We start from the raw sequence: 17,496 nt of genomic DNA, 5'->3' as shown, positions 1-17,496 counted from the left end.
TACCCACTGAGCCACCTGGGAAACCCCCAAATTATGGTAACCAGTGAACCAGTAAAGTTGCTCAGTTGTGTCCGACTCTGCGATCCCATGGAATATAGCCTTCCAGGCTCCTCCACCCATGGAATTTTCCAGGCAAGAGTACCGGAGTGGGTTGCCATTTCCTTCTCCAGGGGATCTTCCCGACCAGGGGATCTTCCCGACCCGGGGATCGAACCCAGGTCTCCCACATTGCAGCAGACGTTTTACCATCTGAGCCACTAGGGAAGCTCCCAAATTATGGTAGGATTATACTAATTACATTTTAAAATTGGATTAAAGTAATAATCAGAATAATACTTTTAAATATCATTGATAGAAAAAATTTAAAATAAAAATATTTGGATGAAATTATCAAGCAATAATTTATATTTGACTTTATTATATTTGTTTTTATCAAATTATCTTAATATCCAAAATGATTGTAAATATCAGAACCCTAAATGAAACTTTCATCTTTAAATTTAGACAGCATATTGTGGAAAGTTACTTATGCAAAATCATATTATATTTTAAAGTATAAGATATGATGCATATTATACAGATAAGGATAAACAGAGACAATTCTGCTATATTCTAGACATAAAATATTTAGTGGTGCAACACTTCCCTAGAGAATATACTTTAAATGACACAACTAAAGAAATAGTATACAAAATAGACTTTAGGTCTTCAAATTTTATAGCAAAACATCTAGCTCAAAGGCAAAGGAACCATATTTTATTAGTTATTTTACACTTAGAGGAATAAAGCACTCAGTTTTTGCTTTTTGCTTTTTTTACATAACTTAAATAATTTCACACAAAATATTTAATGAAGACATGCTTCACTTGAAAAATAAAAGTAAACTGGAATGTTATAAAATTAAGAAAAGCTTTTAAAATATTTAGAAAGTTTTGAGTATTCCTGAATTATAAGATTCTGGAAAGAAATACAAGAAAAGGGTTAGTGATTAAATTAGAATAATTAGGCACCAAATGTATTTATTTCTTTTTTTTCTATCATAGGAACTTAGGTGCATTATTGTCAATAATAAAATTATTTTAACATGTGGCACTGCACAAGGAAATAGAGCAATAAAAAGGCACTGTTCAATGGTTGAAGATTTCAAAGATTGCTAGTATTGCATGCTATTTGTACAGACCAAGGAAAATGGACACTTTTATAACAGTATTGTTGAAATCTAAATTGATACAGCCTTTAAAATACACTTATACTGTGAACCAGAAGTCTATTAATTTCACCAATGGAAATACTCAAATACATAGGCATATACCAGGATATTCAAGAATGTTTACAGAAGTATTATTTAAAATGACCAACAATTCATAAAACATTCAAATGCCAGTCAATAAGAAATGTGTTAAAAGTTTCCCAATATGGGGAATGTCATACAACCAGATAAATAATTACATGCTCATGGAATGTAAAAAAAAAAAAAAACATAGTAAAAATGAACTAACTTACAAAACAGAAATAGAGTCACAGATGTATAAAACAAATTTCTGGTTACTGGGAGGGAACTGGACAGGGGAGGAATAAACTGGGAGATTGGGATTGACACACACAAACTACTATATATAAAACACATAATAAGAACCTACTATATAGCACAGAGAACTCTACTCAGTGCTCTGTAATGACCTATATGGTCATCTAAGAAGAAATGGATATATGTATACGTATAACAGATTTGCACTGTACACCACAGACTAACACATTATAAATGAACTATATGCTAATAAAGAATTTTTTTAATAATAATTTCATGCCCAAGATGTACTGTTAAGAAAAAAGAAAGTTACAGAGAAGCATAATTATACATTACATATATTATACAATTATAAATACAATGATAAATATCAGAAACTTCTGTAGCAAACTAAATTGTGAACATTTTGCCTCTCAAAAATTAGGTTATATAGGAGTTTATTTCCTAGATTATATATTTTGTACTGCTGACTCTTTTCTAGTGAGTCAAAAATAGAAGTTAAAACCTTCTTGAGATAATTGTAATACATCTATAATTATTCTAATATCCTATATTTTGTTTCATTCATTCCAAACCACACATAGAGTACTTGGGGGAAAAATGATTAATTTTTGTTTATAGAAATCACTTCACTTTTTGTTTTCCCCAAAGAACTAGGAGGAAAGTATGGGCTTCCTTGGTGGCTCAGTGGTAAAGAATCACCTGCCAGTACAAGAGACTCAGGTCTCCTGGGTAGGGAAGATCCCCTGCAGAGGAAATGGCAACACACTCCAGTGTTCTTGCCTGGACAATCCATGGACAGAGAAGCCTGGTGGGCTATATAGTCCATGGGGTTGTAAAAGAGTAGGATACAACTTAGTGACTAAACAACAAGGAGGGAAGTACGTAGCAGATGTTTAATGTTTTGCTTGTGGGTTTAGACTAAAATAAATGAAGAGGGAAGAATGCAATTATTGTCTAGGAGGGTATTATATTCAACTTCTTAGAAAAGGGAGAAGAGACAGTTAATGCACAAAAAAAGAGAAAGGAGAAAGCTCTCCTCTCCGCCCCATCATCCCTGGTTTGTCTTTCCCTTTTCAGCATATAAGTAACCTAACATAAAATGTAAGGATTGTATTACATATCAAATTAATTCAGAACATGACAAGAAGGGCAGACAAGTGGCTGTTTTAGAAATGAATAGACTTCATGAAGTATTTAATAAGTATTGATCCTGATTTCACCAGGGGGTAAGTTACTCTCTGCTACTAAGTTAAGCACTTTTGAAAGCTGCAGCCATTGTGAGGTCAGCAGTTCAACAAATACCCAGTCATGAGCTATTGGGTCAATAAGTGAAGTTGCTCAGTCATGTCCGACTCTTTGCGACCCCATGGACTGTAGCCCACCAGGTTCCTCTGTCCATCAAGGCAGGGCTTCTTCCAAATTCTCCCTCTTGGCCACAGACTCCACTCAGGAATGAAAAAGATCAGATTTTTAAATGCAGCTTATGGGGTGAGGTTTATCATTGACACTGACTGTATAATGGTATGGAAAACAAACCTATAATTTGCTGCTGCCATCAATAAGCAAAAAAAGAAGGGTATTTTCTGTAGTTGCTTTAAAACCCTCAAAAAGCCACTTAAGTCATTTCATAAAACTTGATTCCCTCCTATTTTCTTCCTTTATTTTTCATTCTCTTTCTCCTCTTCTTTTTTCCTTCTCTGTCTTTCCTTATTTTCAGTTTTTATTATAACATCACAGAAACTAGCTAGAGTCTATGAGAGATCTTAGAAATAACACTACTTCTTTTGCTGAATTTTTAAACTGTGTGCTTATAAGTCAGTCTCTTTGGGCCTTGCTTTTCCATCTGGGCTTTGAAGCCTATTGGACTCAAAAGCTAACTGAACAGGAAATGAACAGGAAAAGGTGATTTAATATCCTATGCTTCAAAATGCTTCATAAAAAAACTAGCTAATGTATTAACAGCTTCATACTCTAATTTTTCTTTCCCTTTCTCCTTCATTCTGGGTTCCTAGTTTGGCATATCTAACAAAACGCTTAAGACTTGAAAGCCATTTTTAAATGGAAGAGAATGAAAGTTTTCTGTTTTTGTTTGTTTGTTTGTTTGTTTTAATGCTATAGACAGCATAACTACTGCTTGGAAGCAGTCCTAGTCTTCAACGACCTTTGTTTCATCAGCATTGTTTCCCATAAGAATAGAATAATGGTACTTACGCCTATGGTGTTATGTACTAATTGGCCAATACAGAATATATTGGAAGTGTTTGGGATATTCTCCTAAAACCTGATACTATATTAAGCTAGCTGGATCTCACAGATTTTTTTTTTTTAATGAAATCTGTACTAATATGAAAGTGAAAGTGTTAGCTACTCTGTTGTGTCCAACTTTTTGCAACTCCATTGACTGTAACCCTTGGTGGGATTCTCCAGGCGAAAATACTGGAGTGGGTTGCCATTCCCCCTCTCCAGGGGATCTTCCTGACACAGGAATCAAACCTAGGTCTCCTGCATTGCAGGCGGATTCTTTATTGTCTGAACCATTAGGATATAAATATAATGATAGGATGAGCAATTTTACTGCCATTATCTCAATCGATAGAGTTCAAACTTGGGTTAATTTGCCTAATGTCTCCAGTGCAGATTGGTCACAGTCCTAATCATCATTTCTGTTTTTTATGTGGTCAAGATTAGGAACAGAAATACCCTGGCATTCTTAAGGAGCAGACTTAGGAAAGGAGATCCTTTTACCCAGTCTTTATCCAGGGCTTTCTGTGCCTGAAATGAATACTGAACACCAAATTATTTTGTTTAATTTTAAGTTTACTATGGACCTATAAAATTATATATTCAAAGAGAATCTTAAGTCCTGAAACATCCTCAAGCAATGATATTATAGTCTACCACTTTTTCTTTTATGGGGCTATGATTTCCCTTGAAAGTAATCCCCTCCCTAGGTATGACTTAGCAGTTAAAATGGCTAAGGTCTCAGAGGGACAACATGTATTTCACTTGTGAATGCTCTTTATTTATATATTAACAATTTCCTAAGGATTTGCATACTTTTTTTATTGGAAGTAAAAAATGTGCACATATTTGAATTTTCTTTTTAGTTCTGATTGACAGAATTATTTTACCCTCACTTAGGCATCAGTTGTCCTTCTAAGAGTTTGATGAATGTTTTGGTAAATTTTCAAATTTATATAGGAAAATCATTGTAAACAAGTTGGGAACTTAACCCAGCTGCCACAGACAGGTATTGTATAAATTAAGTAAAATATTCTCCTCATATTTATATACACGGTATTCCCACTAAAAATCCCAAAATATATTTTCCAGGAATATAACTAATATCTTTTAAATTTATATATTTAAATATGTATTAAAACATATTCAATATATGTTGGAAAATAACATATCCAAAAAAAGGAACTAAAGAGCCTCTTAATGAAAGTGAAAGAGGAGAGTGAAAAAGCTGGCTTAAGACTCAACATTCAAAAAACTATGATTATGGCTTCTGGTCCCATCACTTCATGGCAAATAGATAGGGAAATAAGGGAAACAGTGACAGACTTTATTTTCTTGGGCTCCAAAATCACTGCAGATGGTGACTGTAGCCATAAAATTAAAAGATGCTTGCTCCTTGGAAGAAAAGCTATGACAAACCTAGACAGCATATTAAAAAGCAGAGATTATTTTGTCGACAAAATTCCATCTAGTCAAAGCTATGGTTTTTCCAATAGTCATGAATGGATGTGAGAGTTGGACCACAAAGAAAGCTGAGTACAGAAGAATTGGTGCTTTTGAACTGTGGTGTTGGAGAAGACTCTTGAGAGTCCCTTGGACTGCAAGGACATCAAACCAGTCCCTCCTAAAGGAAATCAGTTCTGAATATTCATTAGAAGGATTGATATTGAAGCTGACACTCCAATACTTTGGCCACCTGATAGGAAGAGCTGACTCATTAGAAAAGACCCTGATGCTGGGAAAGATTGAAGGCAGGAGGAGAAGGGGATGACAGAGGACAGGATGGTTGGATGGCATCGCCGACTCAATGGACATGAGTTTGAGCAAGCTCTGGGAGATGGTGAAGGACAGAGAAGCCTGGCATGCTTCAGTCCATGGGGTCAGAAAGAGTTGGACATGCCTGAGCGACTGAACAAAAACAACCCAGAAGTAGAATTGGCAGATCATCCGACAATTCTATGTTTAATTTTTGAGGAACTTCCAAACCACTTGGACAGTGGCTACACCATTTTACATTTTCACCTGGAATGAAAAGAGATTCCATTTCTCCACATCCTAACCAAGACTTACAATTTCCTGTTTTGCTTTTAAAAAAAATTAAATAGACATCTAAATATGTGTGAAGTAGTATCATTGTGTCTTTGATTTGAATTTCCTTAATGATTAATGATACTGATTGTCTTCATGTTATTATTGATTATTAGTATATCTTCTTTGGATAAATGCCTATTTGCCATTTTAAAAATTTCTTTGGTTGTTTTTTACTGTTGTTGAGTTATAAAGAGTTCTTTATATATTCTGGATACTAACCCCTCATCAGATGTAACTTGCAAATATTTTTCTCCCATTCTGTAGGTTGTCTTTTCACTTTATATTAGTGTTCCTTAACACATAGGGCTTCCCTCATAGCTCAGTTAGTAAAGTATCCACCTGCAATGCAGGAGACCCTGGTTTGATTCCTGGGTTGGGAAGATCTGCTGGAGAAGGGATAGGCTATCCACTCCAGTATTCTTGGGCTTCCTTTGTGGCTCAGATAGTAAAGAATCCTCCTGCAATGTGGGAGAGGCCTGGGTTCAATCTCTGGGTTGGGAATATTCCCTGGAGAAAGGAAAAGTTATCCACTCCAGTATTCTGCCCTGCAGAATTCCAAGGACTATATAGACCATGGAATCACAAAGAGTCGGACATGACTGAGTGACTTTCACTTCACTTCTTTAACATATAAAAGGTTTCAATTTTTCACTCTAGTAGTTTTCCCTCTGTTTCTTGTGTTTCTTGTTTCATAGTTAAAAAAACCACTGACAAATCCAATATCATGAATCTTTTCCCTTATGTTTTTTATAGCTTTAACTCTTCAGACCTTTGACACATTTTGACTGAATTTTTCTAGGTGGTATAAGATTAGAGTCCAACTTTTACTCTTTTGCACATGAATATCCAATTTTCCGAATACAACTGGTTGAAAACACACTGTTCTTTCCACGTTGAACGGTCTTGGTACCCATGTTAAAAATCATTTGACCATTCAGATATGAGGGCATATTACTAGGCCCTCTATTTTATTCCTAAAGTCCATATGTCTGTCTTTATGTCAGTGCCACATTGTTTGATTTCTGTAACTTTTTTCTTAAGTTTTGAAATCAGGAATGTGAGACTTCCAATTTTATTCTTCTTGAAAATTACTTTACATCTAATATTACATTTATGTGTATTACCACCTTATAATTTTCCTGGAGTCTTCAACTCTCTAAATTTTAAACACTATAACTAGAACAGAGCAGATTATTTAGAAGTGGTCATCAGGTATCTGACTAACTCAGTAACTTTCATCCCAAATTTAATTTTAAATTAAATCTTAATTGTACATGTCTGTTTTTCTTAGTACGTTCTTTAATGAAATGTCATTTTTATGTTTATTTTGCAAATTTATACTTTTCAGCTACCTAACAACAGACTGGTTCCAAATAGAGAAAGGAGTCCATCAAGGCTGTGTTTGTCACCCCGCTTATTTAACTTCTATGCAGAGTACATCATGAGAAAAACTGGGCTGGAAGAAGCACAAGCTGGAATCAAGATTGCCGAGAGAAATATCAATAACCTCAGATATGCAGATGACACCACCCTTATGGCAGAAAGTGAAGAAGAACTAAAGAGCCTCTTGATGAAAGTGAGGAGAAGAGTGAAAAAGTTGGCTTAAAGCTCAACATTCAGAAAACGAAGATCATGGCATCTGGTCCCATCACTTCATGGCAAATAGATGGGGAAAGAGTGGACAGTGTCAGACTTTATTTTTCTGGGCTCCAAAATCACTGCAGATGGTGATTGCAGCCATGAAATTAAAAGACGCTTACTCCTTGGAAGGAAAGTGGTGACCAGCCTAGACAGCATATTAAAAAGCAGAGACATTACTTTGCCAACAAAGGTCCATCTAGTCAAGGCTATGGTTTTTCTAGTAGTCATGTATGGATGTGAGAGTTGGACTATAAAGAAAGCTGAGCACTGAAAAATTGATGCTTTTGAACCGTGGTGTTGGAGAAGACTCTTGACAGTCTCTTGTACTGTAAGGAGATCCAACCAGTCCATCCTAAAGGAGATCAGTCCTGGGTGTTCACTGGAAGGACTGATGCTGAAGCTGAAACGCCAATACTTTGGCCTCCTGATGTGAATAGCTGACTCATTTTAAAAGACCCTGATGCTGGGAAAGATTGAAGGCAGGAGGAGAAGGGGACGACAGAGAATGAGATGGTTGGATGGCATCAACAACTCAAGGAGATAAATTTGAGTAAACTCCAGGAGTTGTGATGGACAGGGAAGCCTGGCGTGCTGCGGTTCATGCGGTTGCAAAGAATCAGACATGACCGAGTGACTGAACTGAACTGAAAAACACTGACTACGTTATTTCATGGTTAATTATTTGTTTTAAGTAAGTCATTGACATCATGAACTAAAGCTAATTAATTATATGCATATTTAATATATTATCATCTTTGGGGTCAGTTAAATAGAATATTTATATTGATATTAGAAAACATTAAGGCCAAAAAAAAATCATTCATACAATGTTAAAATCCCTAGTAGGGAGGAGTTAAAATATGTGAGGCAAGGAAGAAGAGAATATTTTTAGCTGAGTTTTAAAGAGTGTTAATGGAATGGAATGTCCTGGAAGTCTGTTCTAGGTGGCAGATGGCCGATGGCAAGAGCTGCAGAGCTGTCCTGATACAGTCCTGGCTGTGACGTTAGTTGAGGGAGTTGGGGTTGGAAGAGAAGCTGGGGAAAAGTAGTGATTCCAGAGTTTGAAGTGGTTTCAAAAGTGTATCTGTAAAGTTCTATGAAATTCTATCATGCTATCAATAAAAAGCAAAACCCTCCTGGTATATTCTCACATGAAGAATTGTCCAAAAATATGATATCTTGTCCATAGTGTCAGAAGTCATAAAATATTAATAGATGACTTCATTGTATGCTTAGTATATTTGAGGTATAGAACTAATGACTTTCTAACAATTTCTTTTTCAGCTAGGAAATGGTGGAGGTAGACTCAGGTCTGTCTCAGTCTTTTGACCTCTTTCCTGTCACCCCTCTCAGATATTTGTGGGCAATGTAACAAAGAAAAGACCAAAGACTCTTCTCCTTATCCTTATTTACTAATTTTTCCTATTTTTTTCTATTTTTAAAGTTAATAGAAATAGATCACTCTTGTTCATCTTAAGAGTTTACATAGGGAATGCACAGAAATAAGAATAAAAGGCAAAATATACACTTGACTATATTTTAGGACAATGTAAATGAAAACATTCCTAGTCTAACTTTTTTTTTTTCTTGGTCTTTAAGAACTCATATTTTGAAAAGGGAATATTAGAATAAATGTGTTATTATATAGAACTAAAGAGCTAGGCTTTCTTTTTTATTCATAGTCTATTTTCAGATATTCTTTTTCTCTAAATCTGAATATGTCTATTTTAATATTAGGAAACAAATCCAAGAGTAATGATCATTCTGGGTCTTTCTAGTGTTACTGTATCATTTTTGATTCCCTTTTTCCTAATTAGACCATAGTTTGTCTTGTTGGGTGCTTGCAATGATCATGTGGAGCTGTCATTGTGCAGGGCACTCTACTCACTGCTATGGGAGTACAGAGTCTAAGAATAATTCTTGCCCTATGATTGAGTTGAGTGCCTGAGACATAATTTTTTTAAAAAAGGTAAATTGCTAAATGTATGATGCAAATGAAAATGTTTTGAATATGGGGTGGAAAAAAATTCACTGTGGCTTTCTCCTCTCTGATGCCTAAAATTTTGAGAGGCTTCTCTTTGTATGTTGCATGGGGGTGTGTGTGGGTGTGGGGGTTGTGGGTGTGGGTATGAACATTTTGGTGATAAATTAAATATTTTACTAAGGAGCTCAGAAACTTTGTGCATCCAATTCTTATATGTTATTGAGAACTAATATTGGAAATTCGAAACAACATATATCTCAGAATGTAGGCCTCCTTCCTTGCTACATTCTGTCATTTTTATTTTTGGCTTTCCTTCCTTAAATGGGAATTTGGAAAATATTCTTATCCTTACTTTCTTAATATAGATCTGACTTTGTCTACTTGTATATGACATGAAGATAAAGAAATAAGATATGATACATTTTAAAATAAGATACCTTTGAATAGAGACTGAAAATATGTTTCTATTCAATAGTCACATTGATTTATACTAAGATTATTTTCAAGTGGATTTCCCACCTATGTGTTATATAATTATTAGCCTTCATTTAGTGAATTAAGTTCCATTATAGAATTGCTCTAGGGTCTGATGAGGCAGTATTCTTTTTTCTGTTTCATGACTGGTATAGTGTAGGCTACTGCTTGATTTAAAAAAAAAATGGTAGTCAGTGTGTATAAAATCTGGATGTCACTATGAGTACTTTTGTGGGTATTTCAAAAGTATATAATCTCCCAAAATTTAAAATATAAAAAGTTTATACCTTATATACCCTTTCCAGAATGGAAACAAGTTATAATTTGTTAGTTTTTTTTTTTTTGTCTTTTTTTTCCTATTTTGTCTTTTTTTTCCCTAATGGCAAAGCAGATTGGGCAGGTCAAAACCAAATCCTAGAGTCTGTGTGATTTATTTGGCTATATCTTTAGAGTAACCTCATCAGACATACTCCCACACTACTACATAAAGTCAGTTTAGACCAGAAATCAGGACATTAATCTTGGTATCAAGACCCAACCGGGAATTGACACTAACTAGACAAATGTCCTTGAGCAAGCAACACTTTTTATGGGTCTTAGTTCTGTCACTTATAAAATAAGGGCACTAGATTATGCAATATATAAGCACCACATACTCAGTGGTTCCCCTGGGCAAGGACTTTAAGGAAATAAATGCATTGCTGAAGTATGAGATGGAAAGTAAAGAGTAGGAATTTAAAAAACATATACCATTCTCTATTATTCGACTATGTTAAAGCAAGCGTGCTAATTTCTAAAAACAAAGAAACAAAAAAATAGGAGTTTCAAAGAAGAAAGTAAATACAATTTAAAGTTTTTGAGACTATTTCTTAGTGTTAGATGATTCATATATATATATTTAAAGTATTATTGGATACTAATGATAAATAAAATGTTCTAGATATAAAACTGAAGCTATGTAAAGAAAATTGAAAGGAAAACTTTATGTTGTCATTTACTGACTAATACAAAATTTCCATTCATTCCTTGGAGATTTTGGTACCTGGTTTACTGTTACTCTCGCCTTTGTTCTTGAATCATTTTAATAGTCACACAGATAATCCTTCCAAATTCCTGGTTCTCAGTTCCTTAAATTCTTCTTTTTGAATGAGTATCCTCTACCTCATGATACACTGTGATATTATCCAATAGCTTTTAGTCTTCTTTTTTCCAAACATTTGTTACATTTTCTCCTTTACCTTCATTTCAGACATTCTATTATTTTCCAGACATCATCTTCTGTCATTCAAGATCGTTTTATTAATTTCCCAGCTGCAACAATTACCATTCCATCTTAGAACTGTAAGCCATTATTCCAGCACATTTCCACTGTTTTTCACACTTTCATGTCCTAACTTCATAATGAGCCAGTTTGAATACCACAGTCCATCATCCCATTTCTAACCTCAACTCTACCACCCCGCCCCTGTCACTCATAATTGCCTGGAAATGCAATTGGAAATGCCTGGAAATGAACACTGGTTCAATTTAATTCTCCTTTTATTCTGCTATCTCTGTACAGATGAGTAAGGCAGGAGCAAATGCAACCCTGTTGGCTACAGATTCCTACTGAATACAAAACAGTATGATTTGGTATAGATCAAGTGTCATGTTAGAAACTCAAGGATATAGCACCAACATATTTCTCTTCTAAACCATTTAATTGCCCTCTTTACTGGATCATTATGATTAAAATACTACATTATCAGGCCATCCAACATGGCTTTTCTCTTGCTCTCTGAATATTGCTTGCTTCCCATACAACTCCTCACATGACTGATCTTCCCTCTTGTTTTTTACATAAATCAATTATACTCCATTTATAGTTATTATGAAAATTTGACTATATCCCCTGTATTGTGCAATATATCATTATACCTTATTTTATACATAATAGCTTTTCCTTCTTAATTCCCTACCGCTATATTAATTCTCCCCAGTTTCTTCTCCCTACTGGGGCCTACTACCTTTCTCTCTCTGTACCTGGGAGTCTGCTTCCTCTCTGTTGTATTTATTAATTTGTTGTATTTTTAAGATTCTGCATATAAGTGACATCATAGAACACTTTTCTTTTTCCATCTTACCTATTTCACTTAGTAAAATGTCCTTCAAGTTCATCCATGTTGTTGCAAATGGCAAAATTTCATTCCCTTTTTATAGCTAAGTAGTATTCCAGTGTGTGTATGTGTGTGTGTGTATCACATCTTCTTTATTTGTTGATGGATACTTAAGATCAGTTCATGTCTTGACAACTGTTAATAATGCTCCTATGAACATTGGAGTGTATGTCTCCTTTTGAATTAAAAAAATTTTTTTTTATATATAACACAAACAACAAATGTTGGCAAAGATGTTGAGAAAAGGGAACCCTCTTACACTATTCAGTTCAGTTCAGTCACTCAGTCATGTCTGACTCTTTGCAACCCCATGAACTGCAGCACACCAGGCCTCCCTGTCCATCACCAACTCCCGGAGTTCACCCAAACCCATGTTCATCGAGTTGGTGATGCCATCCAGCCATCTCATCCCCTGTCGTCCCCTTCTCTTCCTGCCCCCAATCTTTCCCAGCATCAGGGTCTTTTCAAATGAGTCAGCTTTTCACATCAGGTGGCCAAAGTACTGGAGTTTCAGCTTCAACATCAGTCCTTCCAATGAACACCCAGGACTGATCTCCTTTAGGATGGACTGGTTGGCTCTCCTTGCAGCCCAAGGGACTCTCAAGAGTCTTCTCCAACACCACAGTTCAAAAGCATCAATTCTTCAGTGCTCATCTCTCTTTATAGTCCAATTCTCACATCCATACATGACCAATGGAAAAACTGTAGCCTTGACTAGACGGACCTTTGTTGACAAAGTAATGTCTCTGCTTTTGAATATGCTGTCTAGGTTGGTCATAACTTTGCTTCCAAGGAGTATGTGTCTTTTAATTTCATGGCTGCAGTCACCATCTGCAGTGATTTTGGAGCCCAGAAAAATAAAGTCTGACACTGTCCACTCTTTCCCCATCTATTTGCCATGAAGTGATGGGACGGATGCCATGATCTTAGTTTTCTGAATGTTGAGCTTTAAGCCAACTTTTTCACTTTTCTCCTCACTTTCATCAAGAGGCTCTTTAGTTCTTCTTCACTTTCTGCCATAAGGGTGGTGTCATCTGCATATCAGAGGTTATTGATATTTCTCCCGGCAATCTTGATTCCAGCTTGTGCTTCCTCCAGCCGAGTGTTTCTCACGATGTACTCTGCATATAAGTTAAATAAACAGGGTGACAATATACAGCCTTGACGTACTCCTTTTCCTATTTGGAACCAGTCTGTTGTTCCATGCCCACTTCTAACTGTTGCTTCCTGACCTGCATATAGGTTTCTCAAGAGGCAGGTCAGGTGGTCTGGTATTCCCATCTCTTTCAGAATTTTCCACAGTTTATTGTGATCCACACAGTCAAAGGCTTTGGCATAGTTAATAAAGCAGAAATAGATGTTGTTCTGGAACTCTCTTGCTTTTTCGATGATCCAGTGGATGTTGGCAATTTGATCTCTGGTTCCTCTGCCTTTTCTAAAACCAGCTTGAACATCTGTTAGTAGGAATGTAAATTGGTGGAGCCACTATGGAAAGCAGTATGGATGTTTCTCAAAAAGCTAAAAATAGAGTTACTATATGATTGATTCTTCACAAACTGAGCTATGAGGGAAGTCCAGCCAGTCCATCCTAAAGGAGATCAGTCCCAAGTGTTCATTGGAAGAACTGATGTTAAAGCTGAAACGCCAATAATTTGGCCTCCTGATGTGAAGAGCTGACTCATTGGAAAAGACCCTGATGCTGGGAAAGATTAAGGGCAGGAGGAAAAGGGGACAACAAAGGATGAGAAGGTTGGATGGCATCACTGACTCAATGGACATGAGTTTGGGTATACTCTAGGAGTTGGTGATGGACAGGGAAGCCTGATGTGCTGTGGTTCATGGGGTTGCAAAGAGTCGGACACGACTGAGTGACTGAACTGAAGTGAACTGATATGATTCATCTCCATCTTAGCCATAGAGCTTAATCGCTCGCTACCTATGTGCTCCTTGCCCTCTTCCTCCTAGCCTCTGCCACTCTAGTCAGTGATTGCTCTAAATTTAGATCAGTATGGTTCCACTATAGTAGTTCATCACAGGGAAAACATCTGCCACATGTTGGCTGTTAATGCCAGGGGCTATGAGGTGGCTGGTTTTCCTGGTAAATAATAAGCCAACCTGACATCGTTGCCATTTTGCCCTAAACTGGTAACCTCCCCTCCACATCTTCCCCCATAAAGAAGCCTTGGTTATCCAATTGTCTACTCATCCTCTCCCTTTGGAAATCTCATCCTTAACCTATTATCTCCAAGGAATCAGTCAACAACAAATTCATCTTTCAGTTGCTCAGATTAGAAACACTACCTTCATCTTCAACTTTTCTTTTTCCCTTCCACACAGCTCATATCCATTAGCAATTTCTGCTATCTCTACCTTTAAAGTACACTTTAGCTCTGATAACTTTCAATCCTTTTTACATTTGTCATGCTAAGTGCAGTTGCTCAGTCGTGTCCGACTCTTTGCGACCCCATGGACTGTAGCCCACCAGGGTCCTCTGTCCATGGGATTCTCCAGGCAAGAATACTGGAGTGGGTTGCCATTTCCTTCTCCAGGGGATCATCGTGAACCAGGGATCAAACCTGGATCTTCGGCATCCAGGCAGATGCTTTACCCTCTGAGCCACCAGGGAAGCCCCTCTGTCATGCTAATTTGAGCTATTATCACTGCTCCCTTGGTATTGTTGCAATAGCCTCTTAACTTGCTTCCTTGTTCCATCCACCCCCACTTGTAATCTATGTAAAGCAAAGCAGCCAAAATTATTTTTACAAAGTTTGTCATACATTGTATTATTAACAACTAAGGCAAGAATAAAGGCAAGCCATATTTGTAATAAATAACTCAAATAATTATTTAATATATTAGGAAAAATAAAGCATATTTTTCCTAATATATTAAAGGTTACTGAAATTAAGAAAAGAGCCATCAATCTAATTTTAAAAATGATCAAAGGGAATAAAAACAAAAGAAACATAATTGTCCCATATGTATACAAAACAATGCACAACGTAATTCCCAAAAAGATAATTCAAATTATATCTTATGTGATGGCTAATGAGTATAAAGATGATGCAAGTCCAAAAAGGAATCTAGCATTTTTTATCAAAACTATATATCTGTAACCTCACAGAAAAACCTCAGCTCTGAGTACATATTCATTTGTAGGAATATAACTACTGTACATGTATAAAATTAAATAGTTTTTCTGCACCATTGGTAAAATAGCAAAAATCGAAAACAAGATTATTTATAATAGCAACATTATTTATTATAATAAAAACTTGAAACAACTGAAGTGGACCGAAGTAGGTCAATGATGATTAAAGTGGTACATCCATGCAATGGAATAGTATACAGCTGTAAAAATGAAAAAATGGTGATTTTTATTTATCCATGTAAAAGTCTGTAGAACACACAGTTAAATGAAAATAGCAAGAAATGGTAGATAAACATTGGTATAAAAATTGAGATAATGGTGACAGAAATATATGTGTAAATATTTTTATTTGCCAGAAAATAAACTTACATGGGTTTGGGTAGACTCCGGGAGTTGGTGATGGACGGGGAGGCCTGGTGTGCTGCACTTCGTTGGGTCGCAAAGAATTGGACATGACTGAGTGACCAAACTGAACTGAACTGAAACTTATACAAGCTAATAAAAATGGTTCTGAAAGTGCAGACAAACAACCTACATGTGTTGCCTATTCAAAAATAAATAAATAAATACCATAACTTCAACCACTTCCCTAGTTAAACCTCTCCATTAATGTTGTACCTCACTCAGAGAGAGAGAGAAAAAAAAAGTAGAAGTTTGTATATTGGTTTACAAGATGTTCTGCATTTTCACCTCCACTGCCACTCTCATCCCATCTGCGACCACTACCCTCTTTGTATTAATCTGCTCAAAACAGACTAACTCCCCTACTCCTCCCAAACATATCAAACACATTTCTACCTCCAGAATTTTGATTATATTGTTTCTTTTCCTTTTAAGACTAATTTTAAAAATAATCAAAGGAAGTAAAAAACAAAGAAACACAATTGTCCCATGTGTATATGAAACGATGCTCAATGTAATGCCCAAAAAGGTAAATTCAAATTATATCTTATGTGATGGCTAATGAGATGGCTAATGGTGATGCAAATATTACCCCAGATATCCTTGGTGCTCCTCCTGTTCTCCTCCTTCTGGTATCTGTTCACATATCATCCTATCAGTGAGGCCCACATTTACTACTCTACATAAAGCAGTCTGTGGAAAACACTCTACCTTGGCACTTATATTACTTTGATATTGCTTTATTATTATTTCTTCTTACAGAGATCAACATTTGATATAGTTTCACTTTTTGGTCATCTTTTTTCCCTCTACCTCTTTAAGATGTAAACTCTAAGGGACTCCCACAGCCTGCCTGGAGATTTTTCAGGGCCTTCAACAGTACCTAGAACATAGGAGGAACTCCAAAAAACACTTCTGTTTTTTTCTTTTTTTTCCCAAAAAAATACTTCTTAAATGAATGAATGTTACATACTTAATAAAGCATAATATTCCCATATGCTCTATCAAAACAGTTCATTTATATTTCCACAGCAGTGCATTTATTCTACTCATGTATGTGGCAGTCATGGGCCTCAAGATCTTTGGAAGCACTACATAGAGTAAAAATAGTGAGAACAAAGGATTTTTTACTTTCCTCCCCCAGCTTGAACCTAAGGAGCACCTATGCTCCTCACATGGGAGCACCATACAAGCCCACATTTGTAGGAAAGAACCGAGTGAACAAATATGAGTAGAGGATCTAGATTAGATCCCCTATCCATGTTTTACCTCTTAGAACAGAGTTTGGCTAGCTCCCAAATACTGAACAACTGTTCCTGAAAACACCACCCAAATGTAGTCATCTAAATTGAGTTTTTCTTTTCTGAAAACTCACAGAATCTTGAGCAAAACAGTCAAATAATTCTACCAGGATAACCCAAGGTAATCATTAACCATTAATGATTAATATAGAAATATTAATATAGAAATCTTACAACTGTATACATATAATTGTGTTAAGAAAACTGTTTCAAAATACATGTACTTTGTGTATATCATTTATCCATAGACTTTTAAAAAAGTCTCATTGTTGTTCTCTGCCTCATGAGTGAGTTAAGCTATATGCTAAATAAGAAAGGCAGATTTCTCTCCTTCTCCTGGTGGCTCCTACTGTTAGACAATATCTTATTTTTGTGATTTAACTTTAGTTTGAGAAGCAGGCAGACAATCCTTTTCTTTCACTTTCCATTCCAAATGAAAGTGTGACTGTGCCTTAAACTGCCTCTTATCTTCAACTCTATCTGCATGACATTGCCCAAAACTTGCTTCTGCCCTCCCTCCCACT

The 17,496-nt window shown here is 35.9% G+C and overlaps 1 long non-coding RNA gene across 8 annotated transcripts in view; it reads right to left on the bottom strand.

Moving 5' to 3' along the window:
* The window catches only part of LOC147369852 (uncharacterized), a 1,128,106-nt gene that overhangs the window by 688,148 nt on the left and 422,462 nt on the right, over nt 1-17,496 (bottom strand). The window contains exon 4 of one of the 8 annotated variants that reach the window (XR_015167973.1): nt 15,356-15,469. The exons of the other annotated variants lie outside the window; for them this stretch is intronic. This is a non-coding gene — a long non-coding RNA (uncharacterized LOC147369852). Of the gene's footprint in view, nt 1-15,355; nt 15,470-17,496 lie in introns of those variants that run through there. 8 annotated transcript variants of the gene reach the window in all.

The sequence above is a fragment of the Bos grunniens genome, chromosome 7 (assembly GCF_055505025.1).
Source record: "Bos grunniens cultivar Pamir isolate PY7600 chromosome 7, Bosgru_T2T1.0, whole genome shotgun sequence".
Lineage (NCBI taxonomy): Eukaryota > Metazoa > Chordata > Mammalia > Artiodactyla > Bovidae > Bos > Bos grunniens.
Note: the sequence above shows the minus strand (reverse complement) of the source record. Positions and strands in the feature narration are given on the sequence as shown.